The sequence below is a fragment of the Penaeus japonicus genome, unplaced genomic scaffold (assembly GCF_977035675.1).
Source record: "Penaeus japonicus unplaced genomic scaffold, GWHDUDI00000001_assembly GWHDUDI00000034, whole genome shotgun sequence".
Taxonomy (NCBI): domain Eukaryota; kingdom Metazoa; phylum Arthropoda; class Malacostraca; order Decapoda; family Penaeidae; genus Penaeus; species Penaeus japonicus.
In genome coordinates, this window is record NW_028234436.1 from 22,633,211 (window position 1) to 22,640,710 (window position 7,500).

At 42.8% G+C, this 7,500-nt stretch overlaps 1 protein-coding gene across 5 annotated transcripts in view; it reads left to right on the top strand.

Moving 5' to 3' along the window:
* The window catches only part of LOC122250333 (uncharacterized), a 463,908-nt gene that overhangs the window by 333,360 nt on the left and 123,048 nt on the right, over positions 1-7,500 (top strand). The window lies entirely within an intron of this gene.

Genomic DNA, 7,500 nt, shown 5'->3' on the forward strand with positions numbered 1-7,500 from the left:
AGGAGGGGAGGGAAAGGAGGGAGAAGAGGAGGGAAGGGAGAAGAGGGGGAGAGGAGGGAAGGAGGGGGAGAGGAGGGAAGGGAGGGAAGGAGGGAAGGGAGGGAAGGAGGGAGAGAGAAGGGGGGGAGAGGAGGAGAGAAGGGAGGGAAAGGGGGGAGAGGAGGGAAGGGAGAAGAGGGGGAGAGGAGGGAAGGGAGGGAAGGAGGGGAGAGAGAAGAGGAGGGGGAGAGGAGAGAAGGGAGGGAAAGGGGGGAGAGGGGGAGAGGAGGGAAGGGAGGGAAGAGAAAAGGAGAAGGAGAGAGGAAGAAGGGAAGATGAGAGGAGGGAGGGAAGGAAAGAGATTTGAAAAAGAGTGAAGGGGAGAAGAGGGAAGAAGGAAGGAGGGAAGAGGGAGAGAAGCACTGATGAATGGAGGAGAAAGGAGGGAAGGAGGGAGGAAAGAAGGAGGGGGGAAGACGAAAAAGGGATAGAAGAGAAAGGAAGAAGAGGGAAAGAAGGGAAAGACCGAAGGATGGAGAAGGACGGAGAACGAAGAAAGGAAGCAAGGATAAAGGAGGGAGAAAGAGAGAGAAAACAATTCAAGTCGGAACGAAGGAAGGAAAGGAGGGGGAAGCGAGGATAAAAGAGGGAGAAAGATAGAGAAAAATAATTCAAACCGATTCAATAAATTTAAAACGTGTTCTCAGCCCCGCAACACATAAACAAAACTAAGAGATCCGAGGAGGAAAAAGTATATCCTGGTTACGTTTTTATTTTCATTGTTTTTTTTTTTTTTTTTTTTAAGATTATCGTTCGATAATCTTTATTTCCTTTGGAGATAACGAGCAGGGGATTCTAGGAGGCTGATTATTCTAGTAGAACAACAAGGGAAATGATATTTTCCGTGATTAGTCAGTTCTTTGAAGAGGGTGACACAATAACCAGTGATTGTAATTCAACATATATGTATTGCAATTCAACATATGTATTGCAATTCAACATATGTATATTGCAATTCAACATATGTATTGCAATTCAACATATGTATTGCAATTCAATATATGTATTGCAATTCAACATATGTATATTGCAATTCAACATATGTATTGCAATTCAACATATATATGTGTGTGTGTGTGAGTGTGTGTGTTGAACTAGCTAGTTCTGGCTTCTGTTTCAACTTTTTTTTTTTTAGGTGGGGGGGGGGGGTATTATTCAGTATTAGGGTATCGCGTAGAAGAATAAAAGCTTTTGAGGTACGGATGACGTCACTGCCCCCTTTTGTGTTTTATCGAAATGCTAAACGTACATATCCTGGTAGAGACATAGGGAAATATCTCTCACTCACTTATTCACTGGCTCACTCACACTCACACACACAGCACAACAATATAACACAACACAACACTACACAATACAATACACACACACAGCACAGCACAAAACACACACACAACACAACACAACACAAAACACACACAACACAACATAACACACACACAACACAACACAAAACACACACAGCACAACACAACAAAACACACACACACAGAACACAACACAACACAAAACACACAGCACAACACAACACAACACACACACAACACAATACAAACAATACAACACAACACAATACAACACAAAACACACACAACACTACACTACACTACACAACACAACACAAAACACACACAACACAACACAAAACACACAAAACACACACAGCACAACACAACACAACACAACACAAAACACACACAGCACAACACAAAACACACACAACACAACACAAAACACACACACAGAACACAACGCAACACATCATAATACAACACACAGCACAACACAACACACAAAAGACAAACTCTATTCCTCGTGTTTAGTTTCACCTTCCGACACCATCAAGTGGGGATGGTTTGAGAAGTGAAATCATAAGGTCTATATATAAATAGATAAATATTTCTTCTTTTTTTCATCTTTTCCTCCTCCTCCTCCTTTTTCTTTTGCCTTCTCCCTTCTCATTATTATTATTATTATTATTTATTTTCTTCTTCATTTTTTCTTTCTTCCTTTTCGTCTTCTTCATTTCCTCTTTCTTCTTTCTTCTTTCATCTTCTTCTCTATATTTCTTTTATCTTAATTTCTCCATGTTGCGTCCGAATTCAAAGTTTTTTTTTTGTTTTTTTCTTCTTTAAGTTGATGTTTTTGTAGTTGGGTTTTTTATGTAGCAACTGCAGTTTATTTTCCATATTTGTTTTACTTTTATTTTTAGCAACGTAAGTAATGGAATTTAATCTTAAAAGGTTAATTTTCTCTTGAAGTTAATAACATTTTAAAAAGGATACACAGATAATCGTTATTATTGCTGTAAATAAGCATATTTATAGTATTGTTACCCTTACGTGCAGAACAAAATCAATAGTATTTTACTTTCTGTTGCTTCTTCTTATGCATATTGCAATCTGAATTGTTCATCATCGCTGCAATAACGATATTAATAATATAAAGAGAGCCCACGAACATATAAGAACACAAGACTGTGCTATATCAGAAACGTATTTTTTAAAGCAAATAAAATCAAGACTTTTTTATCACAAATAAAAAAGAGAAAAAAGGCAAAAAAAATAATAATAATAAGAAGAAATTCATAATGAATCAGAAAAGATTTCATCCTGAGGAGAGGTCGGCCTCATGGGGTGGATTTAGTTGCAGGATGAATGAATCAGTTAACTAGAGAGGGAGTGGGAATGGGAAAGGGAGAGGGACAGGAAGAGGAAGAGAGGAAATGTGAGTAGGGGAGAAAGAGAGAGGGGGTGAGGGAATGGGAGAGAGAGGGGGCGATGGGTGTGGGGGAGAGGGTGAGAGAAAGTGAGGGAGTGGGAGTGAAAGAGAAAGTGAGGGAGTGGGAGTGAGAGAGAAAGTGAGGGAGTGGGAATGGGAGAGGGAGAGTGAGAGTGAGAGTGAGGGAGTGGGAGTGGGGGAGTGGGAGTGAGGAAGAGGAAGAGAGGAAATGGGAGTAGGAGAGAAAGAGAGAGGGAGTGAGGGAATGGGAGAGAGGGGGGGATGGGAGTGGGGGAGAGAGAGGGAGAGGGAGTTGGAGAGAAAGAGAGAGGGGGTGAGGGAATGGGAGAGAGAGAGAAAGAAAGAATGGAAGGAAAAAAGAGAGAGCGAGAAAAAAAAGCGAGAAAGGAAAAAAGGAAAAGAAAAGAGCTAGAGCTAATCAAGGAAAAAAACACACACACAATTAACCACACGAAGATCCTTCTCGTCATGTCACCGCAGTCCTCTTCAGTTCTCCCAGCTGTCCCCAGCTTCCTACATCCGTCGCGACCTACCTACCTAACTACCACCTGTGCTCACTACCTACCACCTGTGCCCACTACCTACCACCTGTGCCCACTACCTACCACCTGTGCCCACTACCTACCACCACTGCCCACTACCACTTGCGCCCACTACCACCACTACCGCTACCACTTGTGCCCACTACCACCTGTTCCCACTACCACCTGTGCCCACTACCACCTGTTCCCACTACCACCTGTTCCTACTACCACCTGTTCCCACTACCACTTGCGCCCACTACCACCTGTGCCCACTACCACCACTACCGCTACCCCGAGTAACCAAAGCGACCTGCATCCTTCTTCCTTCTGGCCTGAGGCTTGGTATTCCCGTCCCATCTTCCCCCTCCCTTCCCCCTCCTAGTCTACCCCTCCTTCCCCCTCCTTGTCTCCTCCTCCTCCTTCCCCCTCCTGGTCTTCTCCCCCTCCTTCCCCTTCCTAGTCTCCCCCTCCTGTTCTTCTCCTGGTCTCCCCCTCCTTCCTCCTCCTGACCTTCTACCCCTCCTTTCCCCCTCCTTCCCCCTCCTTCCTCCTCCTGGTATCCCCCTCCTTCCCCCTCCTGATCTTCTCCCCCTCCTTCACCCTCCCCTCCCTTCCCCCTCCTTATCTTCCCCCTCCTGGCCTTCTCCCCCTCCTAGTCTCCCCCCCTCCTCCTCCTTCCCCCTCCTGGCCTTCTCCCCCTCCTAGTCTTCCCCCTCCTCCTCCTTCCCCCTCCTTCCCCCTCCTGGTCTTCTCCCCCTCCCTTCCCCCTCCTTCCCCCTCCTTCCCCCCTCCTGATCTTCCCCCCCTCCTTCCCCCTCCATGGAAGATCCTACGTCCTTCGCGAGACAGAAGAGGAGGGAGAAGCAGGTCGGATTTGCCCACTTTGCTACTCCTTTGGTTGATTAAGATTCTGGAGGTGTCTTTCCCTGTGGGCGGGAGGGGGCGGGAGGGGGAGAGGGGGAGGGTGAAGGGGGGGGAAAGGGGAAGTCACTGGGATTTTTCTGATTTTTGTTTTTTGTTGTTGTTTTTTTCGTTCGTTTGTTTGGTCTGTTTCTTTTTTGGGGGGATGTGTTTTGTTGTTTGCTTGTTTGTTTGTTTGTTTTTCTCTTTTTTCTTCTTTTTTTCTTTTTTACGGAGTTGTGTTTTGTTATTTTGTGTTTGTGTGTATCTTTTTTTTCTATTTATTTTCTCGTTTTTCGTGCGTTATCTTCTTATTTTCTGTTTTTCTTATCTTTCGTGTCTTTTTCCTTCCTCTTTTGCAATGTTTTTCTTCTGTTTTGAGTCCTTTTCTTTTCATATGCGTACCTCTATTTACGTCTCTTTATATAAATATATATAACTATTTATTTTGGGGGGAGGGGGAGGGGGAGGGGGGGAGAACATCACATATATATATATAACTTTTTTGGGGGGGAGGGGGAGGGGGGAACATCACACATATATTTTTTTTTTTTTTTTTTTTTTTTGGGGGGGGGGCTCGAGGGGAAGGGGGAAGGGGGGGAGAAAATCACACATATATAACTTTTTTTTTTTGGGGGGGAAGGGGGGGGAGAACGACCTCATATCCATGTTGCCAATTCCTCCTTTCGTAATAATAAAGAAGAAAAACATTGCAAAAGAGGAAGAGAAAAAGACGACACGAAAAAAGAAGAAAAACAGAAAAAAAGGGAAGATAACCTCCACGACTCGACTTAAACGACACCCAGATTTTTCTTGCATTCGGTCTCGGTGTCAACCTTGCCTCGTGCACGTAGGCATGTCGTCCTCGAGCGGTCGTGGTGCAATAACGACTTGCTTTGGATAAACATGATCGACGTTTTTTTTTGTTTTTGTTTTTTTGTCTAGTTTTATTTCTGTATGGTTTCGGTTTCTGTTTCTGGATTTCTCTGTGTTTGTTTGTTTGTTTGTTTTTCTTTTTCTATGTCTATTTTTTTTTTTTTTCTCGCTCTTTCTCTCTATCTCTTTCTCTCGCTCTTTCATCTTTCACTCCTCTCTCCTCCTCGTCCCTCCTCTTCCTCCTTCACTCGAGAACCTCTCAATCACTCCTCATCTCCTCTCTCTTCCCATCCCTCCTCTCTCCCTCCCGTCCTCACCCTCCCCTCTCTCCCATCCTCCTCCCCGCCTCCTCTCCTCATTCTTCCATCACCTCTCGCACAACATCCCCCCACCTCTCCCGTCACCATCCACATCACTCCCTATTCTCTCTCTCTCCTCTCTCTTCCTCTCATCTCTCCCCCCATCTCTTCCTCTTCCTACTCTCTCCCTTCTTTCCCGTCTCACTCTCTCTCTCTCCTCCACTCTTCTCTGTCTCTCTCTCTCTCTCTCTCTCGCTCAAATGTTACCTTCTCTCATCTTATCCTCTCATTCTAGCTCTCTCTATCCTTCACCCATTTTCCTTTTTATTTTTGCCCCCACCTCCATATCTTCCTTCCCTTTCCTGCTCACTTACTTTCATCTTCCTTCTATTCATCTTTACCTCCATCATCTCTCCGTTCCTACCGATTTTCCTCTATTCATTATATTCCCTCTCCCCTCCCTCCCTCCCATCCACCTTTTCCTTTTCTTTCCTTCCCCTCCTCTTATTTTCCCACTATCTCTCTTTCCCTCCCTCCCTCTCCTTCCTTTCTTCCTTCCCTCCCTCCCTCTCCTTCCCTCATCCTTCCCTTATCCTTCCCTCCCTCCCTTCTCCATCCTTCCCTCCCTCCCTCCCTCTCCTTCCCTCCCTCCCTCCCTCTCCTTCCCTCCTTCCCTCCCCCCCTCCCTCTCTCTCCTTCCCTCATCCTTCCCTCATCCTTCCCTCCCTCCCCCCCACAGATACATTTTTTTTTTTTTTTTTTTTTTTAAGAATTTCTATGAGCGATATTATGAGTCTTCCTTAGAACCCTTTCTTCGTTGAAGGATTGCTGAAGGAGGAGATCGTCTTGACATCTTTAAGGAAACGAAGACTAATATACTTACTGGATATTTACTGAACCTTAAAAAGCCGGGCAGGAAGTTCTTTTTACTGATTTTTTTTTTTTTTTTTTTTCTTTTTTTTACGGTTCTGAACGCTTTTTGAGTAATTCTTTGCCAATGCGTGAGGATTTTTGTTTATTTATATATGTATTCTGAAGCTCTTTACCTAAAAAAAAAAAAAAAAATTGAATGATAGAAGTTACTTGAATGTGTGATGTACGTATTTTAGAATTTCATTTGAAAGGAACATTGGAAGCGCAAGTGAATTATTATATTTTTTTTCTTCTTCTTTTCATTTCATATTTTTCTTCTTTTGATTTTTTTTTCTTTTTTTTATTCTATTTTCATATTCTAAAGGTCTTTGAAAAAAATATCAAATTTCCAGAACGTTATTCAATTCCAAAGAAAACCAATCTAGGATTTCATTCCATAGAATAAGTAGAACCAAAAGAGAATTATTTATTTGATTATTATTTCTTATTCTGTGAAGCCCTTTAAGCCAATTCAATCATAGAATGTTCTCGAATTCCTAACATCACCAATCTAGGATTTAATTTCAATGGGACGACAAGAGAACGCCTTTTTTTATTGATTTATTTACATAATCTAAAGGTCTTTGAAAAAATATTAAATCACAGAACGATATTGAATTCCAAATAGCATCCTTCTAGGATTTCATTTCAAAGGATTTTTCTTTTCGTTTCTTCAAATATCCTTCATCTCTTCTCGAAATTATTCTACGACATTTTTGCTTCTTCAAATACCCATAATTCTTCTTTAAAACGACTTTAGGGCATTATTGCTTCTTCAAATGCCCATCATTCCTTTCTAAAACGACTTAGGGCATTTTTGCTTCTTCGAATGCCCATCATTCCTCTCTAAAACGACTTTAGGGCATTATTGCTTCTTCAAATGCCTATCATTCCTCTATGAAACGACTTAGGGCATTTTTGCTTCTTCAAATGCCCATCTTTTTTTTCTAAAAAAAAAGAAAAAAAAAAAAAAAAAAAACGGATCTTCAATGCCCATCAACACGACTTTAGGACATTTTCGGATCTCCAATGCCCACCATCGCATGAGTTCGTACGCCCACCTGATGCCATACGCCCACATGGCTTGACTGTTGACAAGTCCCCACCTAATGGATGATAAATGCCCCTTCACCGCCACATCTTTCCACGGTCGCTTGCATCATTGCCATGCATAAATTTACGGCAGTGCATGATGATATATACGTTTT